Genomic DNA, 24,074 nt, shown 5'->3' with positions numbered 1-24,074 from the left:
CTGCACCCACACTAGGGGATGGATGGCTGCTACATGGTGTCCAGGCGTTGGCTCCTGCTCTCTGCTGCCCTGCGTCCACACACAGACGATGCCCAAGGCCCCCAGAGACCCTCCCGTGAACAGGCTGGACTGGGGCAATCTTCCCCAGTTCACCACGAAAGTCTCCAAGCTCCTGTTCTCCACAAATACTCTTCTGGGAGCTGTTATCACACTGCATTGATTTAGTAAGGGCTGTGCTAGTCCCCCTGGAACTTTCCAGAACTGTTTTCTAATGAAAAGTGTAAACTGGGTTCCTAATGGACTGACTACATTAACACAGCTACTCTGATCTTTACCCCAAGGGTCCTTTGTCACCCTCACCCTGAGCCCTCTTGCCAGACCCATGTCCTGCCCAGCTTAGGTACAATGAAAGATTTGCTTTTAAACACTGGTCCCATGAACTGTCCCCACTGCTCCACATTCGTTAACGAGCTCCGTAAACTTTATCAGGCATGGATAACATCTCTTCTCCAAAGGCATGGAGTGAACATATGCCCCTCAGTCCCAGAAGCAGTATCTGATTCCTCCATCTGCTATTCCAGTATTTTAAAGAGTTCTCTTGGTTATAGCACGTAGTTGACTCCTTTTCTCTAATTAATAATTATTGGGCTGGGGTTGTGGCTTAGCAGTAGCACACTTGCCTGGCACATGTGAGGCACTGGGTTCAATTCTCAGCAACTAAAAAAAAAAGTTGTTTCTCAACAACTAAAAAATATTTTTAAAAAACAATTATTTATATTCTATCTTCCTTGTTAAAATTTTGGTAGGAATTCTGGCTCTAGGTGGGTGGCCTCGGGGATAAGCCCTCCAAAATGGGATCTGGGGCGTGGTGCAGTTGTACTGTTAGGCCTGAGCCTACTGCTGAGGCCCGGGATGGTGGGAAGTGGGAGGTGAGGAACGCAGAGCACACAGTGGTGCTGCACCTAACCAAGCCACGCCCGTGGTGGACTGTCCTGAAGCGTAAGCTGAAGCAAGGCTTTGGGAGTCCAGGGGCGGCAGCACTTGCCCATCACGGCAGGGATCATGACTGCGAGCACAGAGGGGTCCCCTGGGCTCCCAGGACTGCACTGGGAGGCTTATAAACAAACAAGTAATTCATGAGTGCAAGGCCTTTAGCCATCAGCTCCTGTCATGAGAGAACCAGAAAGGTTCCTTCCCAGCCTTCAGAGTCATTCTGAGCTCAGACTGCGGAGTCAACTCCATGGTTTAACCACTGGGGACACTGAATTACAGGGTCAGTGGAATCTAGTCTCATCAACCGTCTGATTCTGCAAGCTGCTATTCATTGGTATGATGGGATCCAGGACCACGGGCGGGGCCATGTGGTTGGACTCAGATGAAACATATGATCCCGAAGCCTCCCTTCACCCTGCACATCCCCTGCTGAGCCTGAGGAGACCCCTTCCCTTGCTTCACCTCTGGGGAACTGCATGTGGGGCAAATGCCTTCACAGGGGATGGACACTTTCTCATAGATCACCCCTCCCTTTTCTACTGCATTCAACCCTAGAATGAAATTCAGCATCCTTCAGGGAGAAGCAGGTCCTGGGGCCCAGCATGAAGTCACTTACACATCTAGAGAATCCCAAGATTTCATAGACACATAAAACTTCCACCTCGTGGAAGCACATAGATATGTGCACACACACACGCGCACACTCACACCTCGCTCCTGGAGGACACATGCCAACAGAGGTCCTCAGAGCGATAGGCAAGGGAGGCAGAATCTCCCGAGTCCACCAACATGGCGCACCTGGTAGAGATGCCAGACCTAATGTGACAGCTCCCTGCCATTGGACATGCAGCAAACTGCTGAACTGTCCCACCAAAATCTGAACATAAAATGGCCTCTTTATAAAGAGGGTGGGGTGCCCAGTGGAAGGCAGGAGGCCTCTGCAGGAGGGGGTGCTCTTGAGGGCTCCCCGTGCTTCCTTTGGTCCTGGTGGCACTGTTGGCAGAGGGGCCTTCTAGTCACTAAAATGAGTGGGGCTCCAGTGTGACACCCTCCCACTGGCTCTGATGGATCTGCAGGAAGCTCCACAGAGACCATAAAGCACTCAGCAGGAGGCTTCCTGACAGCCAGAGCCAGCCTGGGTGCCACCGAGGACTTCCCCACGTCCAGAGGGCCACGTCCTCTCCAGGAGGAGCTGCTTGAAGTTGGTGGAGGCGCCCTTCCGGGGCTTTCCCTCTGGGCTACTCCTCCTCTCCCTGGAGAGCAGCCACTCGCACACGTGCGTCCTGCCACTACTCGGCGCTCCCTTGGCCCACCCAGCAACCAGCCCACAGTGACGCATCAACAGTTCCTCACATTACGAGCCTGGCGTGTGGCCTCTGTCCTTGGCCTGGGTTGCCTCCTGGCGCTTGGGCTGGAATGAGGGGCGTGGTGGCGCAGCACAGCCGCTGGGGCCAGTGGTTCAGTCCTCTCCACCGCGACTTCACTTGGAGCCTGGGGCAGACTGGGAGGGTTTCCGGGTCTGGGTTTCCTCAGTGGTGACAATCTCGAGCTCCGGGTGCAGTGGTCCTGAGTGTGATCCCCTGAGGGTCCTTCCCACACAGAGCTCTGAGACGCAGCCTCTCCTGGCTGTCGTTCTCAACCCACATGGCCCCGGGTAAGGGTATGGGTGACGCTCCCCAGATAAGCACCCTGTTCTCCACCAAGGCCAGAACTTGGCACAGGACTCCAGTTGACACCCCTGTCAGTCACATGACCTTGACCAAGTTACCTCCTGCCTTTAGTTTCCAGAGATAGAAAATGGAGATAATGGGTTGTTGTGAAAATGAAATGGATTAAGTCTGGCCAGGTATTAATAACGCGGCCCTAGTGCAGGGCTGGCCGGTACAGCAATAATGCACATCACGGCGGCGGCAAGGCTAACGCCTCCCACTGAATATATGCCCCTTTCCTGAGACTAAACTGCAGGAGGGTGTCAGAGGGCCTGTTGGAAGCACTTTCACTGGAGCACTGCCAGGAAGTACACATGAGGAGACAAACACTTATTAAGTAACCAGACTCCATTCTGGGATGTGTGAAAATAATGTAAATGCTTATTGTGCTTACGGTGAATACCTGTGGCTATTTGCGATGCATTCAACTCTGCAGGGAGAGTGTGAACCAAAGTCCAGAGGTCTAGAGATGGCTGGGCAGCTCCAGCAGTTGATCGGAGCATTCTAGAATAGACAGGTGGGGAGCTGAGTGCCAGTCCTCCATGCAGTCGATGCCTCAGCGTCCTCCACACTCTCCTCTGGATGCCCATGAGCTCCCAACTCACTCTGGATGCTGGGCCCCGTGTCATGCAGCCATCAAACACCAACTGGCTCCCCCAGCCCCACAACACAGGAGACCTGTGTTCCATTGGCAATACAGGTGGAGCAGTTCCTCAAAACTGTGTGAAACACTTGCAGGTGGGACAAAGCCGGGACTTGAAGATCTGCAGAGATGCAGATCCTGGAGTAAAGCATCTTGGCACGTAGAGCTTTCAGTGATTTCTAGGTTACAATGCAACAGTTCAGACAAGTTTTACAGGCAAAATCTGCCCTTTGGAACTCAGAGGTTCCCGAGTCCATTTCCACAGTGTAACCTGCAGACCTGGAGGAGGAGGAGAGCCGCTGTGCTTCAGACACCTGAGCAGAGCCCCAGAGGTTTTTCTGACCTCCTGCCCCTGCACATGGCAAAGACCGCCATGTTTCCCCTTTTACATGAAGCAATTTTATGTCGATATTATTTATTTTTACTGTACTTTAAGATTAACATGAATGTCCTTCTTGAATATTTTTGTTTTTTATTATCAGTTCAGCTAACTCAGAAGTAAATGTGCAATTTTAATTGATAATGGATTTAACTACGGAGATGATCATCTCCATATGAAAAAATTTCCTCAAAATATCAGAGCAGCTCTCCTAACCCCACCAGGAAGGTCTGATTTCATACAAACCAAAGGGGAAAGGCTCATGGGATTGGGAACCAGTAGCATTTATAGGTAGCATACTAACTTTTATTTTTTTATTTATTGGTACCAGGGATTGAACGTAGGGACGCTTAACTACTGAGCCATGTCCCGAATCTATATTTTTTGTTTTGAGACAGGGTCTCACTAAGTTGCTTAGGTCCTCGCTAGGTTGCTGGGGCTGGCTTTGCACTTACAATCCTCCTGCCTCATCCCCCAGAGTGGCTGGGATTATAGGCGTGCACCACTGTGCCTGGTAGGTTTTTATTTTTTAAAATACTTTGAACCATTCAGGCACAGCAAAACAAATGACTCAATTTTGTGAAGTGAGAACAAATAAGTAATTCAATTCAATAAAAATATCGTTCTTGGAATGCCCATTTTTAATAGGAATTTAAGAGTGTGTGTGTGTGTGTGTGTGTGTGTGTTTGTGTGTGTGTGTGTGTGTGTGTGTGTGTGTGTGTGTGTGGTGTTCTAAAACATAGTTTTTTCTCTACAGGCATGCACTTGGTATTCTTTTTAAAGTGTTGTTTTTGCATTTCACATTTCACTCCTCTGATGTGAGGGTGCAGTATGTGTACAAACAAGGGAAACGGCTCATGGCTGGGAGACAGACGTGCTGCCCCCACCGCCTCCCCGTACACAGACCTCCGGCCCTGCTGGTGGGGCCCAGCACTCAACATTGACGGTAACATCTCACATGCTGGTGTGAGCAGTGCATTTCTCACATGCTTGTTTCATTTCAGGGGATAAGAATCAGGGAAGATGAGGGTTTCAGGCTAAATTTTTCACATACAAAATGAAGACCACTCAAGCCTGGACTTCTTGATGTAAGAACAACAGCTTAGCAATTCCCACACATTTAATAAATCTTAAACACTGTTTTTCAATAACTAAATGCTGCACACTATAAAAACTTATGAATAAGGATGGAAATGGATCTCGGGTATGTGAAAAGGATACTGGAAGTGGGGAACCCATACATGCTTTCTCATGATTCAAGAGATCCAACTTACATGCACAGCTCACCAACAGCCTAGGCTCCAAGGGGACAGGCACATGGGTGTATGGGTATGAATAACTTCTGATTTACATTCCAAGACCCAACCACCAGATGTCCAGTTTCTTATAGTAACAGTAGTTATTAGCCTCTGTTTCACTAAAAATAAACTTCTGGATTAATAAAAACTAACAGCTAAAAAATAGACATATGTGGTTTTTGCAGCATATGTGCAAATATATGGTGACTGAGGCAGAGTTCTACACTGCCAGAACAAAAAAAAAAAAAATGTTGTATTTGCACAATACAGACCATAAGGCAAGTATTTCAGTTTGCATCAAGAAAATAAATCAATCATGATTGGTTTTCATTGGGGAAATGAAAGTAATCAATGTTATGTGTGCAAAAATCAATAGCAACCTCTCAAAAAATTCCTGCAATTGAAGACTTCACGGTTCCTCCTGGGATCCCTCAGCACATTTCTTCTTTAATTACTGAAAATGGAAAGCATTCAACTTACAATTTCTCCTAAACTATGCTCCTGGAGTGCTGGAGCTGGAGCTCAAATAAGTCATTCCTCCAGGTGGGAATTTCCCTTAACCACACGCCAGATGACAGATAAAATGATAGGTTCATGATTCTCTCAATAAACATTTTATTGACTTAATTTATGTAAATAGTTGATCTCAATGAATATACTGGTAAATGGTTTCATGTAGTAATAACTCTCTAACATATGAATACTGAAATGTTAATGAGATACTATTGTCTAATGGAATTTTAATGAAGAAATAAGACTTTTTACATGATTAAACATTTTGGTGACTTTCTAATCTACTGACAGTCGAAAGAGTAGTTCAAAGAACCCGTGAATACCCATTATGATATGGACTACATCCCCTCCAAAATGACATGTTAAAGCCCTAACCCCCAGTTTCTGTGAATGTGGCCTTATCTGGGAGTGGGTCATGTGGATGTTATTAGATCAGATGAGGTCATGATGGAGTAGCATGGGCTCTGAATCTAATAGGACTGATGTTCTTATAAGAAGAGAGAAACATACACAAAAGCCATGGGAAGATGGAGGCAGAGACTGCAGTGATGCTTCCACAAGGCAAGAAATGTCTGGGCTACTGGGAGCTGGGAGGAAGTGTTCCCTCTTGAAGGTAGAGGAAGCATAGCCCTGTGGACCACTGTATGTAGACTTTTAGCCTCTAGAACTGAGAGAAAATAAAATTAAATTTTAAGCCACATGGCTTGTGTACTTTATCATGGAATCCTAGGAAGCTAACAGAGTACCCTACCCAATGCAATGCACTGTTTATGGACCTCTCCAAATTCAGACATTGAAACCCATCTCCCCAAGTGATGGGTGATGGTATTAGAGGTGGAAGCTGGGGAAGGTGGGAAGGTCATGAAAGTGGAGCCTTCATGATAAAGATCAATGTCTTTATAAGATCCCAGATCAATAAAATTGATTAGTCTCTAGCCATGCTAGGAAAAAGGTAAGGAACACACAAATTACCATGTCAGAACTGAAAGAGTCCACAGACATCAGAAGGAAAGTAAAGGACAACCATGAACAACTTGGCCTACAGGTTTATGGCCAGCTCCTTGAAGCCTACAGTCTGCCAAAACCCTCTAGTGAAGAAACAGGCCATCTGAGTGTGCCTGTATCAAATAGGTAGAATCAACAGTTTAAAACCTTCCAAAAGAGAAAGCATCAGGCCCAGATGGCTTCACTGGTAAATTTTACAGATCATTTAAAGAAAAAAAATTATCTAAATCTACTTTACAAAAAGTAGAAGCAGAGGGAATACTTCTAACTCATTCCATAATGCTAGCAATACCCTAACACCAAAGCCAATGACATTACAAGAAAAGTAAACTACAAATCAATATCTCTTATTAACATAGATGCAAAAATCCTCAATGAAATATTAGAAAATTGAATCCATAAAAATATTATATAACACAAACAAAAGAAACGTATCTAAGGAATTCAAGGTTGGTTCAATACTCAAAAATCAATTTCATATATCACATCAATAGGCTATAAAAGAAAAATCACACAATCATGTCAATAGATGCAGAAAAATCATTTGACAAAATTCAATACTGATTCATGCTAAAAATCTCAATAAACTAGAAACAGAGAGAAACTTTCTCAACTTGACCAGAATGTCTATTAAAAGCTGACAGCCAATGTCATGTTTAATGGGAAAAACTAGAAAATTTCCCACTACCATCAGAAACAAGGCAAGGATGTCCTGTCCTGTTAGTCCTTTCTGATGCTATAATAGATGCTAACACAACACAACACAGCAAGAAAAGGAAATAAAACATACAAACGGAGAAGGGAGGAAAAATTGTCCTTATTAACAGATAACATGAACATCTATGTAGAAAATTTAGGAAATTAACCAAAAAACCAAAACAACATACACACATACATCTACACACACAATCCCCCTTGAAACAATAAGCACATACAGCAGGGTTGCATGATGCAAGTTTAATATACAAAAATCGACTGTTTTACTATATACTAGCAACAGACAAATCGAATTTGAATGTAAAAGCACAATAGCATTTGCAGTCACATCCCCCCAAAGGAATTACATATGAACCATAGGAGAAAATGAAAACTCTGATCAAGAAAATCAAAGAAAATATAAATGGAGAGATATATTCCACATTAATAGATAAGAAGACTTAATGTTGTCAAGATCTCAGTTCTTCCAAACTTGATCGACAGGTTCAAGGCAATCTCAATCAAAATCCTAGCAAATCGTTTTGAAGACATAAACAAACTGACTCTAAAGTCCATATAAAAAAGCAAAAGATCTTGAAGAGCCCCTCAGTATTGATGAAGATAACAAAATTGGAGGACTGACTACCTGACTGCAGGACTTTGTGCACGTCTACACAACTGGGACAGCATGGTGTTGGTGAGAGACAGACCACAGATCAAGGGAACAGAAAGCAGAGGGCAGAACTGGGCCCACAGAAATAAGGGGCACAGACACTACAGTAGAGCAGAGGCAGTCTTTCCAACGAGCAGTGCTGGAGCAGCTGGACCCAAGACAATGAATCTGGACCCTGATCTTCCTTCACAAGAATTTCATTCAAAATGGATCAAAAGGAGAGACCGAGAGGGAAGAGGGGAAAGAGGAGGCACTGGGAGTGAAAGTAGCAGTCATATTATTACAATGTACGCATGCATGAATGACTGACAACAAATCCCACCAGTATGTAGGGTTAGAATGTCCCCAGTGAAAACCTTTAGAAGACCAAACTGGATCCTAGACCTAAACGTAAAATGCAAACTATAAAACTCTCAGCAATAAGACCTAGATGACAGTGAGCAGCATGACCCCATTCTAGATACAGCAGCAAAATCACCATCTAGAAAATAAATCATTAATAATCCGCAGTTCCTTAAAACCATAAAACTCTGCTCTTCAAAGGATAATGTCAAGATAATGAGAAAAAAAAGCCACAGACTGGAAAAATAATTGCAAAGAACAAATCGAATAAAGAACGTACAGAAAACGCACAGAGAGCTCCTCACACTCAACAGTAAAAAGAAAGTGAGAAATGCGCTGCACACCCCAACAGACCTTCACCAGAGAAGACGTACAGAGGACACACAGACATATGAAAAGACACGGCGGGTCACATGTCATCAAGCAAAGGCAAATGACAGTGGCAAACGGGTATCACTATGCACCTATCAGAGTGGCCCAAATCAGGAACACTGACAGCCTAAAATGCTGGAGAGGAACTTCCGTTCATTGCTGTGGGGATTTCAGAACGGACAGCTACTTTGAAGGTCAGTTTGGCCATTTCCTATACAACTAAACCTTACACTCCAGCAGTCATGCCCCTTGGTGTTTACCTGAAGGAACTTAAAACTCATGTCCATAGCAACACCTGGGCAAGGCGGTTCACAACATGTTTATTCACAACTCCCCAAACTTGCAGCAGCCAAATGTCCTTCAAGTGGTGAGTGGTGATCAAGCCACTTACCCCAAGACCATGGGACATTCTGCAGTACAAGTTACTAAGCTGTCGTCATGAAAAATAAGGAGGAAACTTAGAGTGGGAAAGAGCCAACCTGAAAAGTCTGTATACTGTTTGAGTCCAAACATGTCACATTCAGGAAAAGGCAAAACTGGGGAGACATGGGTGGACAAGGGTGCAGAGGGAGGGACGAACAGGCAGAACCCAGAGCTTGTTCAGGGCAGGGAAAATACTCTGCCTCAGTCATCATCCATCTGCCAAAACTCAAGAAGCACCCCGATATTACCTCTGGCATTTACTCAAACCCCAACTGGTGGCAAACACAATATGATCCCCATGATATTAAAATAAAACTTGTGGAATGCTAATGGAGATTGCCTCGGCTCCTTCCTGTGATCTGTAATATTACCCACATCATCTTCCCAGTCCTGGCTCCAATGCAGTCATGCCCCTGCCTATGGCTCTCTCTAGGAGCCTTCTCAGGGCTGATGGGCGTGGTCTACAGCACAGGTGCTGGGGAAGAAGTGAATGAGCCACAACACTAAGTAATTTATACGCCTTTTCGTGACAATTCCATATGCTAGGACATTTCTTTACTTAGCAGTTTTAATTCTGGGAAAAGATATTTCTTCACATGTTTATGGACACTGGTATTTCTACTTACATAAATTATCTATCCAAGTGTTTTGGCTATTTAAAGTTATGGTTGTGTTTTTGCTGACATAAACTACTTGTCATTTGTTAGCATAGACTTTCAAACAAAGAGCAGAAATTCAAATAACAACAAAATCTCGACCACTACAAAAAGCAATCTATTCAGAATAGCAAAGTATTCAGACATGATAAACCATAAAAGGCTAATCCAACCTAAATTTATTTTCTCTGTTTTCCTTCACAATAATCAAATATATCACATGTATTATTTTGTTTAAATTAGTTTCAAAGCAATATTGGAAAATATTTTACACTTCATCCATGTCCTAGAGGGGCTGGGGCCATGCCAGCATGTGAGCCTCTGGGAGCCCTGTACTAGCAAAAGACACAGTAAGGCCCTCACTCATACTTCAGATCATACCCAGGGGCATGGGAATGCAGCGACATCCAGTGGGCAAGTGCCCGTGGCCTGTCATATTAATTAGATCACAGAAGTTGCTATACTCCAGTGAACGCCTACTTAAGGAATCAGATATTTAGATAACTGCAAGAAGTCTAACCGAGGCTTCTTGCGCAGATCAGAGGTCCATGAAATTTTAACCTTCTGTTTTCTACAGCCCTGCATTCACTAAGGAAGTAAGTTTGGTTCTTAAACTACAGAAAATGGAACATTAGGGCACCCAGAGCTGCCAGAGCCCAGGAAGCAGGTCCAGAGCCCGCTGGGGACTCCAGGCAGCCGCAGGGCCCAGAGGCAGTGACCTGGGCTGGGCCCACTTCCCGCGGCCCTTCTCAGGACACTGTCCAACAATCTTGCAGTTGTGATCCCGCTGCCACGGGCCTTCTAATCACTGACAATGCCCTCAAATGCCACCTCTGAGGCCTTCAGAAACCAGCCTTCAGATGGACTCCACGTCTGCTTCTGCCTGTGACAGGAAACCTCAGTGGTGACCTGGTTTTCCTGGTGTCATTTAACCTTCTTATTTCATTATTTCATTTACTTTCTAACACACACACACAAAAAAAAAAAAAAAATGTAACAAGGGGGAAAAAGATGGTACTTTTTACTAGATATAACCAAATATTTTAGTTTTATCTGAATATTTTAGTTATAGTAGTGAAGAATAAAATCTAACTAAATATCTTACTAGACCTAACTAAAGAATGTATTCTTTATTCCTGTGTACATTACAACCTGACTTATAATCTTTAAAGTTTAAACCCATATTTTTTTTGGTGGGGGGGGTGACTAGGGTTTGAACTCAGGGACACTCAACCACTGAGCCACATCCCAGCCCTATACTGTATTTTAGTTAGGGACAGGGTCTCACTGAGTTGCTTAGTACCTCCCTGTTGCTGAGGCTGGCTTTGAACTTGCAATCCTTCTGCCTCAGCCTCCCTAGCTGCTGGGATTACAGGCATGTGTCACTGCGCCTGGTGAGTATAAACACTTTTGTCTGCCACATTGTTCCAAAAATAAGCTTTCTCTTATATTCTGTGGGACTAGGTCACAGATTCGCACACTTGGCTCACACCAATTCTTTCACATACTAGTCTCTCATTTTCTAGCTCGGCTTCCAGGTCATAGGAACCTTTGCTCTTCTCCTGAGTCATGTCTAAACTTGCCAAAGATTTCACAAATAGTACATCCTAACTTGCACAAGATACAGGAATTCAGGAACTCAGCAAACACAGCAGGACGACGCGTGTGTTTTCAACAACAGAAATTCCTTCCCCACCTACAGAGCAAGCAATGCTATCTACAATTCTGAAACCCTGTGGAAGTGTCTGCGTTATTTGTACAGTTCTTAAAGTAGAAGGTTTTGATGTGAACTTTTTTTTTTTTTTAGCCAACTGTGATCCTAAAAATATACAGATTATAAATCTGTCAGAGAGGTTTTCAGTTGGCAATCCTGGCTCAAGCTTCGCAAATTAAATTATTTTTGAAAGTGCAGATTTCCTAGGATCTTCTTTGAATATGATAAAACAGTTAACATAAATTACTTAACTCCATATTTCTATTAATATTAAAATGCCCAAGTGTGACAGTTGTGATATATACAGTATTGGAAACGGAATCGGGATATCCAAACTCCTGAGAGAAGAGAAGACATCCCAGGGAGGCACAGATGTGTTTGTCCGGGTCTGACATTTCTGTGTATCTGTGAGTGCAGTCTGGAATGCTCCGATGTTGGAACACGATTTTTAAGCAGAGTTTAAAGAGTGAGTCTTTCTGTTTATTTAAATGCAAAGGGATTTCCGATTTCATAGCACTTGATTAATTGACAAAGACCCTGCTCAACTGCAGGACGAGCCCTGAGCCATCCACCTGTGGCTACTGTGACAGGCCTGCTGCTCGGATGTCAGAGGAGCCGGGGACCTCGGTGGACCCTCCTGCTGTCGGGGATGCCCCACCCCGTCCCTTCCCTCTGTCTGAGAAGACTTGGGAGCACCACGCCTTAGAGCGCTCAGAGGTCCCCAGCGGTCTTCCCCCACGGAAGGGAGTGGACGAGACTCACAGGTGGTAAAAATGCTCTGGCAGGAGCCTCCCCAGGGCTGCGCAGGTAGAGCACATCTGCCCGCAGCCCTGGCCGTGACCGACAGGAAGCAAACCAGCAGAGCACCCCTGAACAGAGAGGAACCACATGCCTGAGTCCGCCTGGGCCCCTGGGCAAAGTAGCTTAGCCTGGGAGACTATTTATAAACAAGAAAGGTGTCTCTCACTGTCCTGGAGGGTGGCCGTCCCAGACCAAGGCGCCATGGACGTGGTATCTGGAGAGGACGGCACAGCTCACAGACAGCCATTCTTGCTGGGTCCTCACGGGTGGAAGGGGCAGCCAAAGCTGCCTGCAGTCTCCTCCCCACTCACCAGACCCCGTCTTAACCATCTGCCAGCGGTCCCCACCTCTGGACTCTACTGCCGTGGGTGAGGATTTCCACATAAGGACTCCAGGGACAAAGCTCCAGACACAGTGCTGAGGCTCTGAGCACAGCAGGCTTCTGGGCTGTGGCAGGTCCCTGGTCTGGACTGGCTGCGTGGCTGGGACTGGGAACTGGCTCTACAGAAGGCCCCGGAAGGCCTCCACAGCCAGCGTCACCATGAAACAGCCGTGACAGCAACTCCAGGGTTCACACCACGGGCCGCCCAAACTGTCCCTGCTGTTGGAACACCTATGATGACCCATATCCTGAGTTAGGGATGAAATGTTCTGTAGACAACAGAAGTTGAACATGGCTCTCGTGTTGAATTTATCACAGAATGATGTCCTTGGAGGTCTCAGTAGGTTCTTAATATTTGTTATGTATACTTTTCTCAAAATTTTTTTGGTAATAATTTCATTAAAATGTGCTTATTAGGTGAGTCTTGTCTAAATGTGCATTTTTTCCAGTAGGTAGAATTTGCTTTTGCAATCATAGGTTTTTAGGAACCTCTGAAGTTAATTCTGCTGTTTATGATAAGCATTGCCAAAGAGATTGGCGAGAATCTCTAACTCCACTGCTGTGGCATTCTGTTTCAACACACTCACTATAATTTAAAGAATAAATAAACTGAAGGCTGTTGTGAACCTTTTCCTACACACTGGCAGGAGGTGGAGTAGCCATCCCATAGAACAAATGGGCTGCCAAATACCAACACTGACAAGCGCCCATAGTAAACATTGCGGTTAGTTTGTGCATCTACCCTCCTGGCTAAGGGGTGGCCAATGTCTGGTCTGGTATCACCGCCTGTCCGGGTGTAGGCCTGAGGCGTTTGTAAACCACAGACTGAGTAAGGAAAGTCCTCAGAGCCTGGAGGGCACCATCCCAGCCGCTGGGGACCAGACTCCAAGGGAAGTCAAAGGAGGGTGGATTCGCTCCTGTTAGCGCAGCAACGTCCATCTTCTCCTTCCCTTGGACATGGACCCTCCTGGGTCTTGGGATGCCTCTGCCTGCCCCAGTCTGCCCCAGGCTTTGGTTTCCAGTTGGAGGAGCTCGGTTCCCAGGCCTCCTGGGCCACACAGGCACCAGAGCTGATTCCCAGAACCTCTCCCCCTCCCCTTCTCTCCTGCAGGTGCCTCCCGCCAACATTTCAGTCACTGACAGGCCACATATGTGACAGGGGACTCATAAGATTCTATTGCTTGGTGACTTCGCAGCCGTCCTGATCTGTGTCTCTGCCTGCTGACTCCACAACCATGAAACCATCTAGGGCACATTTCGTAGCACATATCCCTGCATTAAGAAACAGATGACCAAGTACGTGACCATGTGGCTATCTTACTTTTATAAGTCAGGACCATGGTATCTGTGCTGTTTTATGACCATCCACTGGTCACTCATCAGCCCGGCTCGCTCCACCCCCGACCATCACCACCGGGGCCAACCCTCCACCTCCCTCACCTCACTAAGGAGGCAGCCTCAGCAGTCCTGAGAGCACCCACTCCATCCTCTGACCCCTCCTCTCCTGCACTTCAAGGGATGTCCCTTCCACAGGACAAAATGGCCCTGTTGCCCCCTGGTGCTCACTTGAAGCCCACCACCGGCTTCCAGCCAGGTCCACACTAGCCACCTCCGACCTGCTGCTCCCAAGGACAGACGCATGCACTAGCAGCTCGGTTGTCTGGGAAGCTCCCCCCGACCCCGTTCCTTCTTCACAGGGCACCTGGCTGCTCTGCCACCTGGGGAAGGCTGCCCGAGCCTCGGCCTGTCGTTCCCACTCACCGCCCCGTGCCAGGGTCTGCACAAGCCCTCTACTCTTCCTCTGCTCTGTGCTCCTCAGAGAGCAGTCTCACCAGGGCTCGTCCACGGCACTGCCCACCACTCAGATCCTGCAGGTCTGGAGGCCAGCACTCTCCTCTGGGGCTCTTCACTGGCCATACTGACTGCAAGTCCTGGGTGGGTGTGCTGTCATCCACATGGACACGTGTCTGTGCACACATCCCAGGGGCCACTCTGCCTAGGCCACTAGTCCAACTGCACTGCCCAGCTACAGTCTCCTCCTCTGGATCCGTGGCGGGGCCATTCACTCTGCTGGCTTGAAGCAACCTGGTACCTTTACTAAAATAATTTGATGTCTTCTCATAGGATTGAGCCCTCCATTGTTATATCCTTCCTTCAGTTTTCCTCACCTAAAGTCTGCATTGCCTAAATATAATGTGGCAGTCCATATTTCTTTGATTAATATTGGCATGGTTGAGCTTTCTCCATTTACTTTAATCTATTTATGTTTAACATGGGCTCTTGTACACAACAGAGTTAGATCTTATATTTTTATCTACTTTGAACATCTGTCTTTTAGTTGATGTTTAGACCATTCATATTTAAAGCAGTTACCGATACAGCTGCATTAATATGACTGTTTATAATTATATTCTATTCATTGTCTTTGCTCTGTTTTGATTTTTCCTGTTTTTCTGCCTTCATTTTTTAACTGAGCACATGATCCTATTTTATATTTTTTCTTAGGATAAACATTATACTTATTTTGGAATTATTTTTCCTGTTTGTTTTAGAGTTTGCAAGAAGCTGGTGTGTGTGTGCATGATGCTGGAGCTTGCATACAGGATCTTTTGCATGTTGTGCATTTTCTACCACTGAGTTACATCCCAGGCCCTGATGCCTATTTTTACATTTATTTTTTAAAAAATTTTACATGACAGTAATTTTGAAATATTATTCATCTAATAAGTATACTGGGTATACCTTATTCCAGTTAGGATCTCATTATTGCAGTTATACAGGATGTGGAGTTACATTGGTCATGTATTCATATATGTGGACAGGAAAGATATGTCTGATTCTTTCTACTGTCTTTCCTATTCTCATTCTCCCTCCCTTCCCTTCATCCACCTTTATCTGGTCCAATGAACTTCTATTCTTCCCTCTCCCCTGGCTTATTGTGAGTCAGAATCTGCATATCAGAACATTCTGCATTTGTTTTTGTTTTTTTTTTTTTTTTTTGAGACTGGCTTATTTCATTTAGCATGATATTCTCCAGTTCCATCCACTTACCAGCAAATACCAGAATTCATTCTTTATGGCTGAATAATATTCCATTGTGTATATATACCACATTTTCTTGATCCTTTTATCTGTTGAAGGACACTTAGTTTGGTTCCATGGCTTGACTATTGTGAATTGAGCTGCTATAAACATTGAAGTGACTGCATCACAACAATATGCTAATTTTAAGTCCTTTGGGTATAAACCAAGGAGTGGGATAACTGGGTCAAATGTTGGTTTCATTCCAAGTATTCTAAGAAACTGCTGTACTGCTTCCCAGAGTAGTTGCACTAATTTGCGGTCCCACCAGCAATATATAAGAGGACTTTTCCCCCACATCCTCACCCACATTTTTTTAATAAGTCCAACTCCACTTTCAAATGACAGTGTGAAAGTTCAGGCGTAGCGTAGTTGTGGCAGTATTTCCAATGCCTCCCTCATCCCTGATGACATTTCTCTTTTTCAGATGCTATAACCACCTGATACATTGTTATTATTACTTTAAGTGGTGTTTTTCACATAAATTTAGAATAAGAAAAACTCACCTGGTGTGGGAATGTCTGCCTTTATCTAGGATTTCCCACTGTTCTCTCTTCTCCACACCCATCACGTGGTCTGACCACATAATTCTCATTCTCCCAGAACAGCTTATTCTAACATTTCCTGAAAGTCACAAGATCTGCCGGCGGTGGATTCCCTCGGTGTTTGTTGTCTGAGAAACGCTTTAATGTCTCTCCTAGTGAAGGAGAGTTCCCGCGGGGAACTTCCACGGTCGGGCGAGTTCACCCTTCAGCACTTCAGACCTCCCAGGCCACACTCTCTGCGTCATGGCTTCTGAAGACAGACCCGATGCAGTTCTTACCTTCCTTCCTCTCTCTGTAAGGTACCTTTTCCTGTCTTTTTTCAAGATCTCCCCCTTGATTTGGGTTTCTGCAGTTTGAACGTGACTGCTGCCGTTAGTTTTCCCTCCTATGCTGGTGGTTTCCTGGTGATCCAGGAGCTACCTGCCTGTGGGGTCCCAGGTCCACCAGCGACTTCAGAAAGCTCTTGGCCGGTGTTTGTCAGGTATTGATCCTACCGTCTTCTCCCCCCTCCCCCCGCCCCCGGTGTCCCACTGTACGTCTCAGGCCTTCTGAGGTTCTTCTCCCGGTCTGACCCGTGATTGAGCCGTCTGCGACTCGGTTTGGAAAAGTTCTGCTGCTGTATCCGATGAGGCTCAGCATCTGGCCTTGACCATGACCAGTCTACGGGGAGCCCACCAGGGTCTCTCCGCTTCTGTCCAGTAGGTGTGATTCCTCTGGTTTCCCCTTGACCTTCAGCGTTAGAACCTTACCGGGCTGATCTTGGTTGTGTCCTATTTGATGCTTGATCTATTCAAACACCCGCCCCCTCCTGACCCTCCTCTGCCCTGTCTGGAAGCAGGGAACCCTGTATTAGCCATGGGGAACGGGGATTGGAGGGCGAGGGTTTATTTTGTCAGGGGCAGCAGTTGGGCTGTGTGGTGGCTCTGTAAGGCCAGCAGCCAGAGGTGGCCAGGCCTTCAGGGTCTGGCTCCTGTCCCCCCATGACTTTGAGCTTCCGGGTGCTTCCCTTCAGCGATCTGCCTTGAGACTCACAGCTGGGTCCCGCTGCTTCCCACAGAGCCCTTCCAGGACAGTGGCAGGGTGTGTGGAAGGGACACCCTATGACCTTGGTGTTAAAACTGAGCGTGAGCGCTGTGCCCGGCATGGTGGCTGCCCGAGCCCCTGCCGGCTGCACCGCCCTCCCCAGCCCTGGCTGACGCAGGAGGCAGGAGTGTGGGGGCTGCTGGCCCCTCGCAGGGTGGGGCTCTCCGAGTCAGTCTGACAGGTCCAAGAAAAGTCCTTGGTTTTTAACTAGCACCGAGATTTTCTGTTTGTAGGGACAAGGGTGACAATTTCCAACCACAGCTGATCTGAAACAGAATTCTTCCAGATTTGTTTTCTAAAGGGCACTTCATGGCTTATCTTCCGAAAGCTAGTATATGGCCCTGATCACTGTGAATATTAAGTCAGGATCTTCACCATGGACTTTAGGGACAGCAGGGTTACGCAGTGATAGATTTTCAAAGACAAAACCCAGGAACAGAAGGGCTCCTGTGCTCAACCGACGCTAACCGGGGCAGGGTGAAGCTCCCCATGTCGTCCAGCCCCTCTCAGGTCCCTGGCCTTTAAATCAAGTGAGATCAACTGCAAGAGGTGAACAGTGGGACGGGAAGGCGCCTCGTCAGCTCTGCACAGAGGTGGAGAGTCAGTGTTCCTGGGGAGGACCAGCTTGGGGGGTAAAGAGCAAGAGGGCAGAGGGCCCGCGCCCAGGAGGGCCCCAGGGGTGACCGGCACACAGAGTCACATGCTCCTGGGGGAAGACCACAGCTGGGATGGGGGAGGGAAGTGCGACCGACTGTCTTACCTCTCTTTTCCACCTTAACAGGACACTAGGTTGTGACTGTGGAAATGAAGGAAAGAACGGATTAAGTAGCAAGAGAGAAACAAGAAGGAGCCTTTGTGGAGAAAGCAGTAAGGACGTGCACGTGAGGAATTTAGCTCTCAGATGAGGATAAATAGGGAAAAAATCCGTGCTGGACTGTGAGTGGGGAGTTGAGGGCACTCGAGCAGGGAGGCTTCCATCCTCCTGGCAGAGTCAAGGACCGCAGGAGAGACGGGCACCGTACCTGTGGTCAGGTACATGAAAAGCTGGCAGGTGACCACACAGCACAGCCAGCATCCTGTGCCGCCACTCAGGTTGGATAATCAGACTGGCCTTCAACCATCTCAGTTATCCATTCCCGGGAGGAGGGCAACCTCTCAAAACAGCCAGGGCAGTCTATGGGCTGATGTCCACCACACCAAAGTGACAGAGAGGTGACCTGTAACCACACTACACACCATCACACAGTAACACGAACCCAGGAAGAGTCCAAGCACCTAGTGGGCAAAGTTTCAGAAAGGTTTAAGTTTGGTCAGTTTAAGACACCTCACACAAAGGAGCAGGTTTACAGGTGTCATACATTTTTTAAGTCATGAAGGAGAGCTGGGACCCAGCATTGCCTGCAGCCCCCGGGAAACCATCGAGTGCCACGGGCACTGCCCATTAGATATGGACCATCGCACTCTCCCCCACAGGCAAAGAAAGTGCTGATGTCAGATGTTCAAACACACAAGGCCAAGGACTGGGAAAACCGTCACTGTCATTCCCAGCCATCAGCGCAGGGCTACTGGAGTGAAATGTGGTAAAGCCATCGCTGAGCGGCACTTAAAAAGTGACCGTCCCTTTGCTGGCATTCCCTCCTGCAGCGTCTCCTTTCAAGGAGAAAAAGTACCTTAAAAGACCTCTTGGGAGTGTATGATAGTGACAATTCAGTACCCAGCAATGGCCTGTGAACCTTTCCAAAATAAAACTAATTAAACAATGTCCCTTCATTCCATGTCATCAGTTTCTCGAACTCACGTCCGATAGACAGACACCCTGTGGAGCAGAGTTGTTAAATGGTTCCAGGACAAGTGAAGTATGAAGCCACTTCCTTCCCAAATGTTTCAACAAGAAAGAGAAAGTCTAAGATGATCAGTCAGCAGCACAGGCGACTGCTTCACCCAACAGTAACTGTAAGGAGCGCAGCTCTATTACATTGTCTTCAAAATAATTAACACACACACACACACACACACACACACACGAGGCCTTTGTTTCTACAGTTAGAAATGCGGTGAACTGATGAAAGGTGCACCAACTGCTCACGTTCCAAAAGAGCATCCAAGGCCACACCAGCAGCCCACGTGCAGAAACTCGGGTCCAGCGTGTGCCGATGACCGGCCTCTGATCACAATCAAATGGGAAAAGAGTGAAAAGGATCCACTCCCCAAGAACCACAGGGTCCAAACAGCAGAGGGGAGTCCCTGGCTCCACCCGAGCAGGCACACGACACAGCTGTACTTGAGGACATTTGCACGCGCTCAGAGCACAGCTGCTTTAACATGCTAGAATTTTACACAAACATGCACACGCGTGTGTATCTTCCTCTCTGTGTGAACATGTTGAAATAATACGAAGATCTTCAAGAGAATAAAACATGACTTGAGCTAATCAAATTTGACTTGTGAATTTATGCTTGAATAATAAAAGTTTTCTCAAAAATCTGGGAAAGGGAAAATTATCTTGAAATTATTTTTTAAAAAGAACTTAAAAAATTTAATTTATAGAGATTGGTGTTGAAATATGGTACAAGTTAGAAGATATTTTAAAATTAGAACACCTAGAAGGCAAAATTAAAATTACATATGAGGAACCTCAAATACTCAATGAAAGGGTAAGCAAAGGAAAATTCTCAGCGAGCAAACTTTATGTAATTGTAATAATAATCACATAGACATGATTAGGCACAGTAAATATACATTATTTAAAGCTTTAAAATACTGTTTTATGGGGGGGCAAACATTTGCATTTGAGATCACATTACATTACTAACCTCTCTAATATTAAATAATAGCTGAATTGCCTATGACCTAGAAATGTTCCTCAATCCCAGTGAGATACGTCAGTAAAGTAGCTAGGAAACTGCAAACGCCTATCCAATTGTACAATAGTAATTATAATAACAACAAATTTTTAGATTTGAAAATGCATTGCAGAAATCCATGATGTTTGGACACACCACAATACCTAAAATACAGTGGATTTGGATAGCTTCTATTTCATACTTAGAATTCTTTAAAGTGTCTATAGTTTTATTTAACACATGATTCTCAATATTTGTGCAATCCATATTTGCAAATTTACCTACTTGCTAAAATTTATCTACAACCCCAAAACCCATATTAATGGCATTTTTATGTCTCTTGTGGATATACACAGAGTGATGCAAAAATTATAGTCACCCAACATGTATATTTGCACTTGAGGTCATCAGACACAATACCCTGGCCTCTTGTTTTAGCTTTTCATGGTAAAATGTGCTCTTTGTGTGGCCTACTTAAGTGCAATGATTTTCATTCTGAGCTTTGAAAATGGCCCTTAAGTGTCCTGCTAAGTGCTGTCTAGTGTTCCTAAGTGCAAAAGGCCGAAGGCTGTGACAACCCAGGCACAGTGGTGCACGTCTATAATCCCAGGAGCTCAGGAGGATCACAAGTTCAAGGTCAGCCCCCACAACTTAGCAAGACCCTGTCTCAAAATAAAATGTAAAAAGGGCCGGGGATGTGGCTCAATGGTAAAACATCCTATGTTCAATCCCTAGTACCTTAAAAATAAAGGCCATGGCATGCTCTAAAAGAGAATCTACATGTGTCAGATAAACTTCACCCAGGAAGGAGTTAAGGTGCTATGGCCATGTTCAATGCCGAGTTCAAGTGAATCAACACATTAGATATTGAAAAGGTATCTTTAATATGAAAAGAGAGATCACACACTGATTAACTGATGAAATGTGGTGACAAATGCTTAGAAAAATCTCACCATGTGCTTCTCCTAGGAGCAAAGCTCAGTACTCATTAATTTTGTGTTCATGGTATATCTGTAGCATAAACTACCCTGAATAGTGAGAATCGACTATTTGTTCTATCTCTTAGTATTCCTCCCCAAATCTAAGTATTCAAGTTAGAAAGCTATGTTTCCCAGGGAAATGTGTGAGGTCACAAAGGGAGTCATGATCTTACTAGCCTGCTGTGGGCACGTTTAGCTTAGCCTGAATCGCATCTTAAGAAATGTGGCAGCCAGGCCCTGAAACCCGCCTTTCGGAGCTCAACCTGTCCCCAGCACTTCCACCTGGCCATCAGCAGGTGGAAGTGCCTCTCTGCGTCAGTCACTTCACCTGTAAGAAGCAGAAACTGCTAGCACCTCCCAATAGCAGTCTGTAAGGACAGAGTGAGCTGATAAGGGAGAAGCGCTAGGGAATGCCTGGGGCAGGGAGGCTCTGTGAAAAAGTCATCAGCATCTCTCAGAGTTTGGCAGATGTTTAGGCAAAGGCATTGACAACATTCTCAGTAGCCAGGCCTACTCCAAGACATTTGTGATTCTATTGAAGTAGCAATGTCTAATGGTGCTAAGTATGTCACACACACACACACACACACACACACACACACACACTCTTCTTGCCACAATTCACAACAGCAATTCTCACCAACCAATAATACCACTTTATAGGCGACTTCCAAAAGAACTTATGTGATTCAATTATCTTTCATTAATATTTGAACTCATACTCCTGACCCCCACAATATTCTAACCTGCTTCATCTCAGCTAACAAAATTTAAAATTCCCAGCTGCACCTCGCTGACCTGCACAGGAGCCAGGGCCCAGGGTAGGCCCAGGTCCATCCTGCCACCTGCGTACCCACCAGAGCTCAGGCCCCTCTGATGACCTGCACAGGAGTCCAGGCCCAACACAGGCCTGGGTCCCACCACTAGCACCACCTCTTGAGAGCCCAGCCCTAACCCACTTCCACCTTAAGACCATCACCATAGCCTTCCCCACACGTAGCCTTGACCTTGGGAAAACAGACAGGGCCTAGAAGCAGCTGCATCTTGGAACAGGTAACCCAAAGCCAGTGTAAGATCCACCCTTTCAGCCCCATCTCTGGAAGACCTTGCATCCGTCTTGGGGCACCTCCAATGCTATCTCGAGTTACCTCCTGTTATTGCCACCACCACCTATAGCATCTGTCCTGGGGCACCAGCAGGGTCTGGAGCCCAACACCAAGGTGAGGTACAGATAATCTGCACAGATACTACAGATTATAGGGTCGAAACTGTATTACATCAGATCCATGCGGCAAGAAAGGAAATCACAAAGACAGCATGAAAAAACAAGGGAGGAAAGTGCCCCAAACAAACCAGGATCCTATGAAAACAGAACCCATGGACAGCGAGGTTGATGAAATGTCAGAGAAGGAGTTCAGAAGGTTCAAAATTAAAATGGTCTGCGAATTAAAGAATGACCTACATTAGCAAATACAGCAAAAGTTGATCAATCCAACAAAGAGATAAGGGAGCAAATACAGGCAACCATTGATCACAGCAACAAAGAGATAAGGAAGCAAATACAGGTAGCAGAAGATTACTTCAAGAAAGAGAGAGAGATTCTGAAGGAAAAAATCATAAATCCTTGAAAGGAAGGAAACAATAAACTAAATAAAAAACTCAATAGAAAGCATCATGAACAGACTAGATCACTTGGAAGTCAAAATGTCAGATAATGAAGACAAAGTATACAATCTGAAAAAATCAAGTTAACCACACAGTGAAGATAGTAAGAAACTATAAGCAGAACATCCAAGAATTATGAGACAGCATCAATAGTCCAAACTAAGATTTATTGGAATAGAGGAAGGCACAGAGTTTCAAATCAAAGGAATGCACAATCTCTTTAATGAGATAATATCAGAAAATTTCCCAAACATGAAGAATGAATTGAAAAATCAAATACAAGAGGCTTACAGGACACCAAATGTACAAAATTACCACAGATCTATACCAAGGCACATTGTAATGAAAATGCCTAGCATACAGAATAAGGACAGACTCTTAAAAGCTGCAAGAGAGAGGAATCAGATCACATATAGGGGGAGACTGATTCGTTTCTCAGCAGATTTTTCAACCCAGACCCTCTAAGCCAGGAGATGGTGGGACAACATATACCAAGCTCTGAAAGAAAATGGATGCCAACCAAGAATCTTATATCCAGCAAAACTAAGCTTTAGATTTGATGATGAAATAAAAACCTTCCATGATAAAGAAAAGTTAAAAAGAATTTACAACTAGAAAGCCTGCACTACAGAACATCCTGATCAAAATATTCCATGAAGAGGAAATAAAAAACAATGATGAAAATCAGCAGAGGGAGGGATTACACCAAAGGAAAATCTAATCAGAGGAGAAACCAAGTCAAGTTAAATACCAAAAATAAACAATAATGGCTGGAAACACAAATCATGTCTCAATAATAACCTTGAAGGCTAATGGCCTAAACTCACCAATCAAAAGCCATAGATTGGCAGATTGGATTGGAAAAAAAAAAGACCCAACAGTATGCTGCCTCCAAGAGCCTCATCTCATAGGAAAAGACATCAAATCTCTGTGCCTTCCTCTGTGCCAATCCATGAAAGGTTGGGAAAAATCATACCACTCACACGGACTGTGGAAGCAAGCAACGGTTTCCAGAATACTGTGATAACAGAACCTATGGACATCCTCATACCAAAGAAAGTAGACTTCAAGCCAAAGTTGATCAAAAGGGATAAAGAAGAATATTTCATACTGCTTAAGGGAACCATTCATCAACAAGACACAACAATAATAAGTTTATATGCCCTAAACAATGGAGCATCTACAAACTCTTCTCAAGTTCAATAGTCAAATAAACCACAACACAATAATTCTGGGTAACATTAACATACCTCTTTCACCACTGGATAAATCTTCCAA

The 24,074-nt window shown here is 45.3% G+C and overlaps 1 protein-coding gene across 1 annotated transcript in view; it reads right to left on the bottom strand.

The window, feature by feature from the left end:
• Myo16 (myosin XVI) overlaps positions 1 to 24,074 on the bottom strand; it is a 393,713-nt gene that overhangs the window by 298,463 nt on the left and 71,176 nt on the right. The gene's annotated exons all lie outside the window — the stretch shown is intronic.

The sequence above is a fragment of the Callospermophilus lateralis genome, chromosome 12, assembly GCF_048772815.1.
Source record: "Callospermophilus lateralis isolate mCalLat2 chromosome 12, mCalLat2.hap1, whole genome shotgun sequence".
Classification (NCBI taxonomy): domain Eukaryota; kingdom Metazoa; phylum Chordata; class Mammalia; order Rodentia; family Sciuridae; genus Callospermophilus; species Callospermophilus lateralis.
Note: the sequence above shows the minus strand (reverse complement) of the source record. Positions and strands in the feature narration are given on the sequence as shown.